This window comes from Sminthopsis crassicaudata, chromosome 4 (genome assembly GCF_048593235.1).
Source record: "Sminthopsis crassicaudata isolate SCR6 chromosome 4, ASM4859323v1, whole genome shotgun sequence".
NCBI lineage: Eukaryota > Metazoa > Chordata > Mammalia > Dasyuromorphia > Dasyuridae > Sminthopsis > Sminthopsis crassicaudata.
In genome coordinates this window covers 162,526,752-162,545,202 of record NC_133620.1, presented here as the reverse complement: position 1 = coordinate 162,545,202, position 18,451 = coordinate 162,526,752, and the positions used below count along the sequence as shown (strand labels likewise).

Sequence of the window (18,451 nt, the reverse complement as noted above, 5' to 3'; positions counted from 1 at the left end):
CATGACTGTTCCATCTCTTTTCCCATCACACATGTACTTAATAACATTATTATGCTGCTTCAATTAGCTACACAAATGTCAGTTTTTATTATTATAGCTCACCATTTGAGTTTGCCTCTTAGGTTAAATATCATTCTATCTTTAGACAGCATATGTTTAAGTACAAATACATTTTCAACTAATTATCACCTTAATAATAATGCAATAACTCAATAAATATTTATTCAGTATCTACTATCTATCAGCCAATTTTGAAGTACAAAGAAAAAAAAGTTACATTCCTTGCCCTCAAGGGAACTTTCATTCTAATAGGGATTATAGATTTAGAACTGTAAGGAACTTAATAAAGTAATCTAATTCAATATCCCCCTTTTACAGATGAGGAAACTGAGGTCCAAAGGAGTAAAGTAACTTGCCCAAAATCATACAGCTACTAAGGTCTAGTGTCTAGGCTCTTCTGACCATGTCACTTTTTTCCCCCACAGTATCATGTTGTAGATGAGCAAATACAGAGCCAATGGAAAGAGACACAGGAGAGATTGCTTTTGAAAGGGACTTATTAAGGTCTAGAAGGGGAGTCTGAGCATGAAGAAAAACAGAGATGTAAAATAATACGCCAAATATCCCATAATTAAGCCCCAACTTAAGTCGGTATCAAAGTTAGGACATATTCTGAGAGTCAGTGATTTCCTTTCATAGGCAACAACCTCTTCCTGAGCTCCACTGAGAGCCATAAATGTCATTCACAGACATGAATCTAATAAAACTGTGTTTTGGATTTCCTGGAATTTTTTCTGTGTCCAAAAATGGACTCCTTCCCAAAACCTTCCGTTTTCCATCTGCCTTTATGAATGGGGAGGTTTCCATGATGTCAGTAAGTAGAATGTAGGGAGCTGCCTTTTTATCTACAGACCCACTGCCAGCCTTGTCAAGGAGATCTAGTAGAAACTCATGCTTGAGGACAAATACAAGAAGCTGTATTAATTTCCTGAGTCAGAATAGGAAGTAATAAAGATTGAGAAAACATGTTTATACTTTACTTTTACAAAAATACACATTTCAAATCAACAATCACCTCCTGGACTTCCCAAATATATTGGTCCTTGAAAGTCACCAAGTTTTTATGGGAAAAAGCTCCATGTAACCAGAAGTTTTTTATTTGAGAAGTCCTTTTGAAGTTTCTCCAAGGTGTCGTGGCTTTCTTGGGAGAGAAAAAAAATCACAACATCATCAATTGATTTCTGGTCTCACAATATACTATTATTCACAGGGCAAAGCAATTCATCTGTCCTGGCCAAAGACAGAGGATGTAGTAGAGTAGAATAACTATTGAAATGGGAATGAAAAGATTATTAATTTAAAGCTGGAAGAGACCGTAGAGATCATTGAGGCAACCTCTTCATTTTATAAATGATGTAAGAGAGGCCCAAGGAGGTGAAGTGCAAAAAGGTTTGGCACATAACTGGCACATACTGTCAGTGCGACTTTATAAAGGAAATGAACTCTATGATTTATAAGGACTCTCCTAGATCTAAATCAATGATCCAAAGTGTCTTTCTCAAGGTTACCCAGGTAGCAGAGACAAAATTCAGATTCCAGATCTTGATCGTTTATATGTTCTTTTCACTGTTCTAGGATATCTTTCTCATGATGCCTGAAAACTATTCTTGGACAGGTCATTATATTTCTCTGAGCCTCGGTTTTAGCTGAAAAATCCAGGAACTGGACTAAATATCCCAAACACTTCTTTCTGATCTAAAATTTTGTGATTCTCTGCCTTTTGAAGATCTCAAATTTCCAAAGTAGTCAGAATATAAATATAAGTGGAAAAAGAAACTGATGTTGACCTTCTCTGTCTGAAATTATCAATTAAAATAATTGCCATTTCTGTCACAGTAAAAAGTGTTATTGGAATAGGAATAAGGGGGAGGTTGAGATGCATGTAAATATCAGTTCTGTTTGTGGAATTATCCAAAAAACTATAGTCATGAATGATTCTACAGAGACATGTCGCCATCTACTGGAAGTATAGGCATGAATACCTACCAGCTATGACAATTTCCAAGTAATAATGATCATTAGTCTTCATCAAGCATAGAACATGAAGAACTCAACAACACCATGAGACTTGGATGGGTGTGAGGAAAATCTCTACAAAGCTAATTTTAGTAGCATTTTAAATTTGCTTTTGTATAGATATTAATTTATACTATTTGATTTCTGTGTAGAAATTAATCTCAGTTATAATGTTCTTTTTAGGACAAGACACTTTAATCAAAATGTCATTTTGAGTACATGAATTAACTAAAAAATGCTAAAGCATCCAAGAAACTGGACTGTTTTCAGCAACAGGAAACACCAAATATGTTCTGAACAGAACTCAGTATCTGTCCACTTTCTATCCTCAACTCATTTCTCTTTCTGTTTGGTCACCCAGCATCAGAATCTCACAGTAACTGTTAATTCTTCATTCTCCACTATACTTACATGAAGGCAGTTTCTAAGTATTATAGATTTCTCATATACATTTCTTATATCTGTTCCCTTCTCTCCACATACTATGTTCAGAGCCTCTCTCACCTCTGCTTCTGCAATAGTTTCTAAACAAATCTCTGCCCCCTCCAATTTATTTTCTATATCACTGCCAATTGATATACATGATGCATTTTAATCATACAACTCTTCTGCTTAAAGTTCCTTTTTGACTCTAGAGTAAAATGCAAATTCCTGTTTGGGATTCTTTTCAATCTAACTATAGCCTTCTTCTCTGCAAAGGTTATCCTTGATACCGAGAGAGCATCTTACCTCTTACCTCTGCCTCCTAGCTCCCTACCTTCCTTCCAACTTCTGCAGGAGTTCTACCTCCAAGAAGTCTTTAATGATACCTCTAATTTCCAGTGCCCTATATCAGGGATAGGAGTTATTTTATAAATTCTGGACAATACAGTAAACAAAAAACTGGGCTCAGATTCAGAAAGACCCTTTCAGGGCACTTGTAATTGCAAGACATAGTCTATATTGGGAGAGGAAGTTTCCTCATTCATTTTATCTACAACAGTTCAAACACTAGTCTAGATATTCATTCTTTCTATATAGAAAAAAAGATAGAGCCAGACAGAGGTGGCAATAGAGATAAAGATAAAGGTAGAGAGAAAAAGAAAGATAGATAAATAGATAGGTGCATAGATATCTATATCTATACACATATAATACTTAATGTATAATATAATATATACATATATGATAGCTATCATATAATAGTTCTATATACATCTGTATATATACAGACATATATATATATAATAGCTAATATTTATAGAGTGCTTAATATGTCAGGCACCATGCTAAACATATTACAATTAATATTTCATTTGATTCTCACAACTATGTAAAATAGGTATTATTATTATCCCCATTTTACATTTGAGAAGACTGAAGCAAACAGAAGTTAAATTACTTTTTCAGGGTCACATAACTAGTAAGTATCTGAGGCAGGATTTGAGCTCTAGGTCCATTGCTTTATCCACTGTGCCACTTAGCTGCCTATACAAAAACATATATGTATACATATAATACATGCGTGCACATAAAATGTGTGCATGTGATATATACATGTGTGTATTCACATCTCTAATAATTCAAACCCTAGTCCTCTATCAATTCTGTGTCCTTCCCACCATTCTAGACTGTCTTTCTCGTGATACCTGAGAACTACTATTGAACAGGTTGTCTTATTTCTGAGCATATACCCATTCACATAGAATATATGCTATATATGTTTAATATATATCTACATACATCTACATAGTGTGTATATGCATGTACAATAAGTATTCAATGCTAAGAAATATTTTTAAGGATTATGAAAAACAGGAGAGACATTGCAAATTTGGAGAAGAGAAAGTCCTTATTTTCAGAATCAGGAAGAAAATCTACCAATTAGGGACCACTTAATTTAATTTCAATTCCTTGGAAACTCTAGAATGTATTTTTAAAGAGTTGGTTGACCAACTCCTAAAGAGGATGGTGATTATGGAGTCAGAATGAAATGCATAAAGAAATGGCTGTGTCATTTAAGAATTCTGACCAACACAATGACCAATCAGAATTCCAGAGGACTGATAATGAAGCATACTACCTGCTTCCTGACAGAGATACAATGAACTCAGGATAGAGAATGAAAAATCTTTTGTACATGATCAATGCAGAAATGTATTTTGCTTGACTATGCTATTTGTTACAATCATTTTGTTTTCCTTTTTTGTTTTTGTTTTTGTTTTGTTTTGTCTTTTAATTAGGGGAGGAAGTGGGAGAGAAACAAGATTTTTGTTCAGTGGAAATTTTTAATTTAATTAAAAAATAAGACAACAAAGAGCTGACTAACTTCATTTCCTTTTTCAATTAAATAGATGAAAGAATGTTATAGCTATAACTTAGTTAGATTTTAGTAGTCTTTTTGATCAAGTATCTCATACTGATTTTGTACAGAAGATAGAAAATGTGGCCTAGGCAATACTACCACTATAGGAATTTAGAGCTGGTTGAATAAAATAAATGGATTTAAAGTATATTCATTAACATTTCAATGTCAACTTGGCAGGTTTCCAAAGGAGACTCCCAAGAGTCTGTGCTTATCCTGCAACTTGTATTGGTGACTTAGATAAAGACATAAATGGTACATTCATCAGATTTGCAGGTTACAAAACTGAGAAGGATAAACTGGAAGAGCTCAACATTTTAGAGTAATGATGTCAAACACAAATAGAACTGAGACTCACTAAACTGCACATAAAGATCCCTAAAAGCCACATGTTGACTTAGTTTTAGAATGTAATGTTATCTTTCTTTGGTTGTATTTTATTTATATTTTTTATTTTTTAAATTTTTTTTCTATAAAACATTGTTTTTTTATTTTTTTATTTTATTTTATTAATTTTATAATTATAACTTTTTTTGACAGTACATATGCATAGATAATTTTTTACAACATTATCCCTTGTACTCCCTTCTGTTCCGAATTTTTCCCCTCCTTCCCTCCACCCCCTCCCCTAGATGGCAGGCATTCCCATACATATTAAATATCTTATAGTATATCCTAGGTACAATATATATGTGCAGAACCGAATTTTGTTGTTGTTATTGTTGCAAAGGAAGAATTGTATTCGGAAGGTAAAAATAATCTGGGAAGAAAAAATAATAACAATAATAGTGCTCACAGTTTACACTCATTTCCAGTGTTCCTTTTCTGGATGTAGCTGATTCTGTCCATCATTGACCAATTGGAATTGGATTAGCTCTTCCCTATGTTGAAGATATCCACTTCCATCAGAATACATCCTCATACAGTATCATTGTTGAAGTGTATAATGATCTCCTAGTTCTGCTCATTTCACTCAGCATCAGTTGATGTAAGTCTCTCCTTATTTATATTTTTTAAATATTTTTCAATTATAGTTTAATATGATTTGGACTACACCCAGGAATATCATATGGCATACAAGTCCACTGCTTGACACTTCTGGTTTAGAGCACTGGGTTGAATCTAACACGATGAAATTCAATAGGAATAATTTTAGGATCTTACACTTCTCCAGTACATGATAATGAGACATGATTAGTCAACAGTTATTCAAAAAAGAATCTAGAGTTATTACTGAAAGGCAAGTTCAACATCTCCCAAATATTATAGGATGACCAAAAAGACTAACAGAGTCTAGGGTTGCATTAAAAAAAAGACATAGCTTTCAGGAATAGGAGTGTGACCATCCCCTCTGCCCTTGTCAGACCTCAACTAGCGTATTGTGCTTAACTCTGGATGTCATAGTTTAAGGGCACTGAAAAATAGGAAAATATGCAGAGAAGGGATCCAATGTCATGAAGGACTCAAGTCCATGTTCTATGAAAGACTTGGTTCTTCTCAGTGGTTCAGTGATCCATAGTAATCCCAATAGACTTTAGAGAGAAAATGCTATCTGTATCCAGAAAAAGAACTAAAGATACTGAATATAAATCAACACATACTATGCTCACTTCTTTTTTCTGTTTTTTTTTATCTCTCCCATGATTTTTCCCTTTTGATTTTTCTCTCCCAACATGATTCATAAAGCAATGTATATTAAAAATAAATAAATTTACTAGGGGAGAAAAAAGATATGATGGGCTACTCTTACTTGAAAGTCTTTAAACAGAATGATTTTACTGGATATGTTAATATGGAAATTCCTTTCATGTAAGGATTGAACTAGATGGTCAAGGAGGTCCATTCCAACTCTCAAATTCTGGGATTCTGCTTTAGGAATATCAATTTGGAAGTTAAAATTAAGGATAGATTGACTAAAAGAAATTTACTGGAAAGAGAAAAACAACCAGAAAATAGCCTATCACAGAAATCTGAGGAGAAAGCCAATAAGAATGGAATGGTTCTTAGCTAGCTAAGTGGTACAATAGATAAAGCTTTGGGCTTAGAGACAAAAGAACCTGAATTCAAATTTTCCCTCAGACACTAATTGTGTGACCCTTAGCAAGTCATTTAACCCTGATTGGCTCTAAAATAAATGTTCCTTCAGACTGGCATTCTATCCACTATGCCATCTAGCAGCCCCAAAATATGCAATTTAGTCAGATGTTCTTTTTTTTTGGATAGATCATTTTAATAAAAATCTTTCCCTATTTACCAAAGGGCTACAGCTTCAGCAGCTAAGTTTTTTTTTTTTTTTTATCTTTTCTGTATTCTTCATTGAAATCACAAAAGTATTGGAAAATACTCTTAGGTTATTATGTTTAAATGCTTATCAACATTTTAAAAAAGAAGGCAGTAGTAATCATAGAATCATAGAATTTAAAATCAAGAACAGAATTTTGGAGTCACTTATTCTGCACCTTACTCTCTTTAGAATCCTTGCTACAATTTTTCTTAAAATGGGTCTTCTAAGTGATGGAGATTGTAACCAATCAATGCCTTTTTATCCCTAGGACTCTAGGAATGATTATAGCTGATTAAGAAGATAGACTATCCAAACTTACAGCCAAACATAAAAAATATATAAAACAAAGTATTAATTTCTTTATAACTAAAATCATCTTTGTTTCAGCAAGTGAACTGAATCCAAAAAGTGAGAAAGGTGATGTGATTTCAAAGGAATGGTCATATGATATAATCAAGAGAAAAGAGTGAAAGAAAAGAATATTAAAGAGAAGAAAAAGAAGGGAAGAAGAGAGATTGAGGGAAAGTGGGGAGAGAGCAGAGAGATAGGGCACATAGGAGAGGAAGGAAACAAAAATGTATTAAGCACCTACTATGTACATGGTATTGTGCTAAATAAGCACTTCACAAATATCTCATTTGAGCTTCACACCAATACTGTTTGGTTGGTACTTTAGGAAAGACAGAAAAGACAGAAGGAAGGTTCTCTTTCTGTGTCTCTGTGTCTCTGTGTCTCTGTCTTTCTCTCTCTCTCTCTCTCTCTCTCTCTCTCTCTCTCTCTCTCTCTCTCTCTCTCTCTCTCTCTGTCACACACACACACACACACAAGGTAGCCCTTCTCCCTTTACACCTATAATGCTTCCACTAAAAGCCAAGAAATGAGCAGTGACTCAATCTAGAACTTAGCAACTACAATGTGAAAATGAAATCCAGGGTTGCAACCTCAGATCTGCTCCTTTAAAGTTTATCCGATGCTAGAAACCAATTAAGAAACCAGTTAGGGAAGGGAAAATTGAGCTGGCTAGGTTACACTTCCCCTTTAACTGGGTCCAAAGAGAAAACAGTCATTTGTTGTTCATCATTCCTGGTGATTGATCTCAGGGTGTTTGTGACACCTCTGACTTTTCTCAACTGTAGCTTTTGTCCTATGAAAGCTTGGAGCAGGTCAGCAAAGTGGTAAATTTGTTACATATCTCTGGATTTCTCCATGTAGAAACAGAGCAGCTTAAAATCCAGTGAACAAAACTGTATAATCAAAATGTTGGAAGGAGAGAAGTGAGCAGAGAAGAGAGAGAGTGGAAGAGAGGAGGAGATAATAAAGAGGAGGACAATGAAACTTATAGTTTTGTTAAGAAAACAAGTTTTAAAGAAAGGGGCAATATAAGATTACCAGGCAACATGTGCCTAATTCCTGAGCTTACAACCACACAGACTGTTAGAATATTGGTATTAAAAGATTGGGCTTTGTTTCTGGGACTATAAAATGATCAAAAAATAAAACTAACTCGATTGGCCATATGGCATGTGTGAGGAACAATAAATTGAGTGTTTCTCTGAAATCCTCAAGATGTCTAAATAAATCAATCTCCATTTCACCCTCAAGCTGGCTAGTAACAATGGTCTGTGACAAATGGGTAGAAGTACATAGATGGAGTTCTTCCTGAGAACATACCAGGAACTGGTGAGATAAATAATTCCCTGGCAAGAATGGCTATGAATTCATGGCTATGAATAGTTTGGGGATGAGACAAAATTATATAATTGTTATTATATACACTTAGGGACTTTTAGATATCATTCTATGATATCTTTCACTAAACAATAGGCAAAAGAAGAGCAGAGATACTTCAAATGAAATCAGATGTCCACCTTGGACAAATGAGACACTAGCAACCATAGAGTGGTGGACTTAAATATCACTCAATGTCAAAATAAGAACTTAGACTTTCTTTTTGCTTTCCCCTCAGATCATGCACTTTCCTGGGAGATACAGAGCCAGGCAACTCCTGAGGCTGTGCCCCACCCCCTCCACCTCTACTACTTCTAATACTACCATCATTAAGCACAAGATAGAGAAAAAAAAAAAAAAAAAGCCAAAAGGAGGGGGAATGAGAAATGAGTACTTAAGAGAAAATCCTAGCTTCCATTTCAATTCTGTCTTTGGGGTTTAATTGTGAAATAAAAATGAAACAAATAACTCATAAAATAGGAGAGGTCTGCTTGACGACTATTATGGAAGGAAGTTCTAGAGTCTACTTTCTATGAAATATAAGGTATCAGCAGGACTGCTTTCCCACTGCCCACCTCTATTTCCATAATTGGGTGGCATTTCCAATCTTATTCAATAAAAATAATGGAGAACAAAAACTTTATCTAAGCAAATCAAATGCAATCAAAGACACACATACACACATACACCATTTATTATACAGTGAAAGATATGTGAAAAGTAGGTAGAAAGCTCTAAAGGGGGGGGGGGGGGAAATCCATCTTTCAAGATGGGAAAGAGAAAAGAAGAAAGAAGATATACTTAGCAGCTTGTCCTTGCAGCCTATGGGAACATAAATCCATTATTATTGATGCTTCATTCTGAGTGTCTCTCTCTGGTTACCTGTTGCCAGCATTCAGTGACATATTAGTCATATTGCAAAAGAAAATACAATCTCCCAAAAATTTTTTGAAAATAAAAAATAAAATGGAAAATAGCATGCTGTGATCTGCATTTGGATTCCACCAGTTCTTTCTCTAGAGATGGATAGCATTTTTTTTTTTTTATCAAATGTCCTCTGGACTATATGATGATCAATTCTGGTGGACATGGCCCTCTTCAACAATGAGATGAACCAAATCAGTTCCAATAGAGCAGTAATGAATTGAACCAGCTACACCCAGCAAAAGAACTCTGGGAAATGAGTTGAACCACTATATAGAATTTCCAATCCCTTTATTTTTGTCCACCTGCATTTTTTATTGCCTTCACAGGTTAATTGTACACTATTTCAAAGTCCAATTCTTTTTGTACAGCAAACTAACTGTATGGACATGTGCATATATATATATATATATATATATATATATATATATATATATATATATATATTGTATTTAACATATACTTTAACATATTTAACATGTGCTTATCAACCTGCCATCTGGGGGAGGGAGTGGAGAGGAGGAGAAAAAAATGGAACAAAAAGTTTTGCAATTGTCAATGCTGAAAAATTATCCATGCATATATCTTGTAAATAAAAAGATATAATAATAATAAAAAAAATTTTAAGAGTCCTTTGGAATTGTCTTGGATCATTGTATTGTTGACAATAGCTAGGTTACTCACAGCTGATCATAAAATGTTGCTGTTTTTGTGTACAGTGTTCTTCTAGTTCTGCTCACTTCACTATCGGTTCAGTCTTTCCAGATTTTTCTAAAAAGGTCCTTCTTATCATTTCTTATAGCACAATAGCATTCCATCATAATTATATAGTACAACTTGTTCAGCCATTTTCCAGTTGATGGGTATCTCCTCACTTTTGTAGCCACTATAAAAAGAGCTCCTATAAATATCTTTGTATAAATAGGTCCTTTTCCTCTGTGTGTATGTGTGTATAAGTGTGTGTGTTCAAATCTCTTTGGAATACATATACTGGGTCAAATGGATGCACAGATTTGTAGCCCTTTGGGCATAGTTCCAAATAGATTTCCAGAATAGTAGAACCAGCTCACAACCCCAATAACAATTATCATTTTCCTTTTCCTTTTCCTTTTTCATCATATTAGCCAATCTGATGAGTGTGAGATAGTATCTCAGTTGTTTTAATTTGTGTTTCACTAATTAACTCATTTCACTAATTGTGATTTAGGACATTTTTATATGCCCATAGAAAGCTTTGATTTTTTTTTATTTGAAAACTGTCTGCCCATATCCATTGATAATTTATCAATTTCTCCTCTAAATTTCTTGCACCTGCAGGATCTCAACCTCTTGTATAAAACCCATCCCTCAGTCTCAATTGTAAACTTTCTTCTCACCGGGACAATGTCATTAAGTCCCAAATTTGCAGGATGATTTATAGAGATAAATGCTTGTATGAATAGGTTGCTGTTTGCATTGTTTGGGGGAATAAACACATTGATTAGACTAGAGATCCATTCCAGTGTTTAAGGATTTGCTAGATACCAAAAAGAAGAATAGACTGGCCTAGGCTTTAGCTGAAATAAGTAAGGATGTAGGATATACCATTTAGGGCAAAGATTTACTGAGGGAGATTCAATCAGTGGGAATGGAATACCCAGCATTGTAAAGACTACTTTGGCTATGACTTTAGAATCTCACTACATTGGGCATTATCCTGGAATGTAACCAATCATATTGCAAGTATTGCATTAACAAAAAAAAAGAAGCCTTTACAAATATAGAATATTGAATTTCTTGGAAAAGCAAGGAAGAAAAGCATAAGAGCTTATAGTTTATATAAGGTGTTTAGAATAAATGGAAATTGTCTTGTCAATGAAACCAAGTAAATTATTTTTTAATTAATCTGATTAAAATAAAGAGCATGGAAAATCCCATAGCTCAAAGAAATCCAGCCAACTTCAATTCCTTTAGAAACCAGTAGACAAATAATTTTAATTTCTATATCCCTTTTCTTCAAAGACTCCATTACACATCTTACTCTTGGTTCAATAGTTATCTGATTAAGTACTCCCTAGAAGCCCTTTGTATTTGTATTTCTTTCTCCCTCTGTGGTCAGAAGAGAACTTTGAAGTTCTTAAATTGGAATATGAGAAAGCATTTCTTTCTCCAGTCTCTCAGTCTGATTGTCCCAAGATAGGCTGGCTCAGTACTGGAGGTGAATGGTTTGACCTGGAATTGAAAGACATTGGGGGAGCTCCAAAAAGACACTTGATTTAACCTGAAAGGCAAAAAAGGGCTATTTTTATTCTGCTTGAGTTAATACTTTTGCTCTGAACAATCAACCCTAGGAAGAGCAAAAGGTGAACTGGCTTTCTCATCCCTAAGGAATTTAGCTCAAGGGTGGAAATGAAACACCTAAGAGTTAATGAAAGCTGGTATCAATCCTGCCAATGCTAGGTATTTAGGGAAAGGTGCTGGTAAGCTACTAAGCACAGAACAAACCAACTAACCCTGCTGTAAAAATAAGGCCTATGGGTAGATGAGGATCAAAATGAAATCAAACCCACCATATTTTCAATAATTTTAATTAAAACTACATCCTTCCCTCTATTTTGGTCACAGCTTTTTTCCCCCTCTTTCTCTACCTCCATAATGTTTCTTGAGTAAAAGGTTCTCCTTGCTAGAATCTGGAAATCTAGAAATTTATTAATTTTTTTAATATTCTAATTTCCTTCTCCAACATAAGATCTAAGAGATAGAAAGCTGGCTCAAAGTCAGGAAGACATAGATTCAAATTCTAACTCTGAGGCATATGGATTATAGGACTCTAGATCAATGCTCTCAAACTCAGATAGAAGCAGGATCACAAACCATGTATAAGGATTTCTGAAGATCACAAATAGACAGTTTTTAAAATATATTATCTATTTATATTGCAATTTGATTTATGTTATTAAATATTTCCCAATTACACTTTATTCTGATTCAGCTGCACTCAATAATGTTAAAGGTCATGTGTTTGATACTTCTGCTCTAGGCAGCTCACTCGTTTATGCCTATTTACACAAAAGATGCTGATGTGCATTGATAAAGGGACTTCTCTCATTTAAGAGTTTCTTGTTTAAAGGAAAGCATAGTTCTAGCCCCTATCCCTATCCTTTTTCCAGCCTAAATTGCCTGAATATTTTCCTGGCTCTCAATGACCTTGAAACATTCTCCTCACTCTCCCCGACTCCCTTGCTTCTTGGACTATGCAAAATAAATGCCAATACAGCTATGTAAAAAAATGGAAGGAATACAGTCCAATAACTTCTAGGCTTGGGGTTTGTTTTTGTTTTTGTTTTTAGATCTATGATACCTTTTTTTTTTGTTTTGTTTTTCCCCCTGATTTGGTGGATTATGAACCAAATTTTCTAGCTGCTTTATTGCATTGTAGTCATAACCACATAGACATTCATCTGTTTGCCTTCCAGAAAACCTACAAACACTACCCACACTCCTTGGAATGTCATTCTTTGTTAAGTGTTCCATCCTTTCTGTAAAGTCTAGATCAGCTCCTTGAGGCCTCACGATCAGCCAGAGTCAGGATAGGCAAAAGTCCTTGGTCTTTAGGGGGAGAAGTGAAAGAGACAGACAAAACTGCCAGGAGTTTTGCCAAGGATTTCTCCTCAATTCTAGAGTCCAGAATCTCCACCTTTTTCCTCATCCTGCCACCAAGTGAGCTCTGGCCTCTGTCACCCCACCCTCTATTCCTAGCCTAGAATTATCTTTACACCAAACATTGATCCAACATCAATGGTGAGAAGAGCCATTTATCCAAACATATGCTAATAGAGTAATTATCTTATTTCAAATAGGTAATTAGCCTTAAGTGCTCCATTGTCTGATTCAAGTGCACCTATTCAAAGTTTCAGCCCTTTACACCTTTCCATAGACCAAAGCGTTTTGCTGGGAAGCCCCTTGTCAGAGGTGGGTAGGATGGAGTGCTAGACACCCCCTGCTCTTACCCAAATTGACTACTCAGAGACATCTCCAGATGCAAACAGAAAGCATTTGTTTGGTTGCCCGCTTCTATAGAAATAACCATTGACCAATGATCAACAATGCTCTCTACTTCCTGAGTGTCATGTGACTTCCTGAAGCTTAGATCTAGGATTTGACCTTTACTGCTCTAAAGTCCTCTGAGAATAGGGATCATATGACTTCCTGAAATTTAGGCCTAGCATCTGATCTACTTTACCCTATAGTCTTCGGGAAATCTTTACTTGTCCCATTCAGAGTTAACTAAGATAGAAAGATTCCTCCTTTGTTTCTGTTTGGCAATCACTCAACTTGCACATTTATTAAGTGCTTGTCCAAACTATACTATGCGTCAAACACTATACTAAGAGCAGGAGATACAAAAAAAGGCAGAAACAATTATCTCTCTGCCTTCAAGGAGCTTTCAGTTGAATGGGGAAGACAAAATGCCAATAACTAGGAATTGAGAATCAATAATCTCAGAAAGGAAAGAACCAATAGTTGAAGAAATGTGAAAAATCTCCTCTTGATGGAATCTGAGTTAAGTATTGAATGAAGCTAGGGAAGCTACGGGGCAAAGATGATGCAGAAGATGATGCTTTCTAGGCACGGAGATGAGAGGAAGAATGTTGTAAGCAAAGCCAGATGTTTGTCTCTTTCTTTGCCTTCTGTATTGCATGCCATAATAGACATGAAAACACTTGTTGAAGAATACCAAGACAATGGTTCATAACTTAAAACCCTCCAAAGAATGTTACAGATCTGTTTATCAGAGTATGAGAACCTCATAGAATCTGGAGTTTATTATCATGAAAGTGAATAGAGAAGACTCCTTGTTACCATAGTTCTCATTCTCATTACCACTTCCCTCAAATGTTGTGGCTACCTAATTTTAGAACTTTCTGGTAATACAAGAGTTTTCTTTTGAGACTTTCTCCCCTACAACAGTAAACAGTGAACAGTGAACACAGCCAATATGAACAAAGGACTGAAGTTAGAGAAATTTGTTTCTCTCTTCGTACAACCCACCCTTTCAAGAGTAGCACAGAATTCTAGCCTTGGACTTATAGATATTTTATTCCAAGACATAAGTTAAAACTTGAAGGAAAGAAAGACTTTTGCAACTTTATACATTTAAATCCTTATTTCTCCCTCTTTCCCCACCAAAAGAGAAACAGAGACAAAGAGACGAAAGAGAGAGACAGAGACACATACAGAGAGAGACCAAAAGACAGAGAAAGAGAGAAAAAGAGACAGAGACAGATAGAAACAGAGACAGAAAAAGAGAAAAATAGAGAGGAAGGAGGAAGGGAGAGAAAGAAGGGAAGAAAGGAAATAATAAAAGGATTTATTTAGGGCCTAATCAAATACCAAAGGTTATCAAAGTAGCTTTGATGGGGTTGTGAATTAACACTCTAAAATTCTGTCCCCTTTGATTCCTGATCCTCAACCCCAGATTCCAGAGAGTCTGTGAGAACATATCCTCCTGGCTGGGCCATTTCTAAGGCAAATCACCTCCATTGATAGCCAGATCTCCATTCAAATTCAGGCTGAAAAAGTCTTCAAAGCAAATTCATTTGGGAGATCTTGGTCTGATCAGCTCAAACTGCCCTAGTGCCCTGCCAAGATCTACTCATATGATAGGTTTCTATTTACTCATTTTTTGCAGAATTCCAAAGCAGTAGCTCCCAGGAACCTGCCCCCTAAGAAGACATTCTCTTCTTAGTGCCAGCCTCCATTTCCCTAATAGGACTTTGCCACTGAAGAAATCAGTTTTTCTAGCAAAGCTGATTTCTCATCTAACAATAAACTTCCATTTTTACCACCTAAAACTCTTCAGGTTTTGAATTCTTTCACGAAGGACCTGCCACTAGAACCCCATCAGCTTGATGTGGATAGTAGCTATGTGGAGAGCTACTAGACCTGTGATTTCATTGATGTAGGAAATTCCCGGTAAGGAAACTCCGTACCTAGTATATATCAGAGGTAGAACTTCATATGTGGATCTTTCTGGATTTGAGATAAATTCTCTATACATTACATCACACTGATTTTCAAAAATAATAATAATCACATTGATATGTGTATTATACATGTTATATCATTTGTTCATGAAAACAAGGAAACTAAAGTCCAGACAGGATAAGTGCAGAGTCTGGGGTGGCATCTGAACACAGGCCTTCCTGATTCTAAGGCTAATGCTATCTGTCATATTGCCTTAGCCTCAGAGGGTTATCAAACTACTCAAATTTCCCCTTTATGACATTATTTCCTTTCAGATACTTTGCAGTCCAAGAAAACCGGTCTTCTTGCTATTTCTCATAAGCAACAATGCATTTCCCACTTCCACACCTTTGTACTGGCTGCCTTCCAAGCCTATAATGCTTCTTAGATCCTTCCTATCCAATCCCCTGCTTCTTATATCCCTCAGTTTCCTTCAAAGTTTAAACTTTAATCTGCTTCTTCTGTTCCAGATAGGACTGCTTTCTTTAAAAGTGTCTCATCTCTACTTGACTGACTTTCCTATATAATTTTAGTCCTATTTATACTTTCTCTAAAACCTTTGAAATCTGTGCTCACCAAATTTAGGTCACATCAGGTTTCGTCTACTTGTTATCAAACATTTTTAAATAAGAGCACATCCAGGAAAGCTGAGAAAGAATGATGAAAGGACTGGGAACAATTCCTTATGAATATCAGCTAGTGGCGTGTTTACCCTCTCTTGAGGATGGGGGAGGGACATAATTATTTTTCAGTATTTGAAGGATTTTGGTATAGAACTAGGATTAGAGTTGTTCAGTGTAGTCCCAGAAAATAGGACCTGAAAGCAGTAGAGAGTGATATTGGCTTTCTAACAGGACTGTATAAGAAGAGAATGAATGACTTCACTCATAAAGAAGATACATCCCACTACTGAAGGTCTTCCAGGACTTGTCAGGGATTTTGTAGAGTGATTTCTTTTCAAACTGGGTCAAATAAGATTACCTCTGAAATCCCTTCAAAGTGACTCTGTGATTTGTGAATTTTCAAGCGTTCCATGTCTAACGCTAGAGGACTCCAATAGATTTGTGATTTTAACAGTGGACTCATTCCTTTCTCTGGCTTCCTTCAAGACCCAACTAGTATCCCATTAGACTGTGAACTCCTTGAGAGCAGGGACAATGTTTTGCTCATCATTGATTGGTTCCAGACTGTACAACCAGTACAACAATGACAACTTAACAAATTTTTCCCATAAGGAGTACATCTCCAGTCTGCAGCCTAACTCCAATTCCCCAAAGTGGAGAATTCTACTTCCAGCTTCACAGAAACAAGTCCAGAAACGAGCCAGCCCAGCCCAATGCCTCCCTTTTTGACTCCACTCTCTTTCTGAGAGGAACCTCAACTTTTATGCTCTCCTCCCAATTCCACACTGTCCAAGCTTCCTTGGGGGAAGAGAGGTTGAATATAGTGGCAAAAATTATGGTCTTACACTTTCCACTGCTCAGGGATCTGGATAGGTCTAGGCTCCCACCTATGGCTGCAGGTGCCACTGTCATTACTCCTGCTCCTGTTGCTTCTTCTCCTGCTGAATATGCCTGCTATTTCATACCTCTTCTAATATTACTGTTGCAGCCCTATCTGTGACCTGCCCAATGCACATAACTTCAGCATCTCAGGCTCCAGTCTGACAGTCCTGCCCACCTCAGCTTTCACTGAAGAAGAACGGCCCACAACACAGGGCAATAGCCACAATGGCAGGGGTTAGGCAACATGCTTGGCCAACTTCACATTCAACCTACTGCTCAACCAAGACATCAATCAAGTGCCAACCAAGCAAAAATAGTGAAACATTTTTTTCTTAACTAATACCAAATCCATGAGTTTTAAAACAGATGAATGAGAGGTATCACTAATCCCCAGGAATTAGTATACTATTTAGCACCTAGTAAGTGTTTAATAAATCCTTGTTGACCAGTGAAAGAACTCTGGGAAATGAGTGTTACTACATAGCATTTCCAATCCCTCTATTTTTGTCCATCTGCACTTTTATTTCCTTCACAGGTTAAGTGAACTTTATTTCAAAGTCTGATTCTTCTTGTGCAGCAAAATAACTATGTGGATATGTATACATATATTGTATTTGACATATACTTTAACATATTTAACATGTATTGGTCTACCTGCCATCTGGGGGAGGGTGTGGGGGAAAAAAGGGGAAAAATTGGAATAAAAGGTTTTGCAATTGTCAATGCTGAAAAATTACCCATGCATATATCTTGTAAATAAAAAGCTAAAATAAAAAAATAATTAAATAAATAAAAGAAAAAGGAAAAATAAATAAATCCTTGTTGATTTGATTTTCAGGTAATTGCTTGAAGTATTATTCAATACTTTAAAACTATGGGGAGAATGGCTTCTAACTAGGGCTTACACATCCTTAGTTAGAATAATGGTCTATGATATCCCTATGTTATAACAGTCTTTATCATGAAAGATGGATGCTTTTCACAGTGTGTTCATCTGAGCATGCAAGGAACATGAGAGATATTTACAATTAAAACTGCTTTTAGCCTGCATATTGCTTCTCCCTATTATTAGGGGATCATAAATCTAGAGATGGACTGGAAAGAACCCCTCTTTCCAATGTACCTTAATTTCTTCCTCAAAGGTAACCTTCAGGAATTTGATGCTTGTTCCTAAATTGAGTTTCCAGAGATTTGCCCTATCATTAACCATAATTCTATTTCTCTAAACTTTTCTGCTAACACACACAGATAGCCTGTATCCAACAGATATCCTTATTGGTTTTTATGGGCATTAATTAACAGCTTGACTGCTGGCAAACACTCTAGATACACTCAACTAGAACACACCTGCTGCTCTGATGAATGTTAAAGGCATCTCTTAGCTTTCCACTGAGGGCTATAAAATCTTAATGGAGTGGCAACACAGTAGGGCAATTTAGCTCCATTTACATTTTGTAATATATGCATTGGAGGGTTTTCTGTTCAGCTATTGTCTTTTATTCTAATCCTTTCTATTGAGATAGCATCTGCAAGTTGAAAATCGAATGGGCAATGGATCAGAGGATATTAATTGAAGAAACTGAT

The 18,451-nt window shown here is 35.8% G+C and overlaps 1 long non-coding RNA gene across 1 annotated transcript in view; it reads right to left on the bottom strand.

The window, feature by feature from the left end:
* The window catches only part of LOC141541150 (uncharacterized), a 154,192-nt gene extending 137,275 nt beyond the window's left edge, over positions 1-16,917 (bottom strand). Inside the window, exon 1 of the long non-coding RNA XR_012481673.1 lies at positions 16,831-16,917. This is a non-coding gene — a long non-coding RNA (uncharacterized LOC141541150). The remainder of the gene's footprint in view (positions 1-16,830) is intronic.
* Between the last annotated feature and the right edge of the window lie 1,534 nt (positions 16,918-18,451).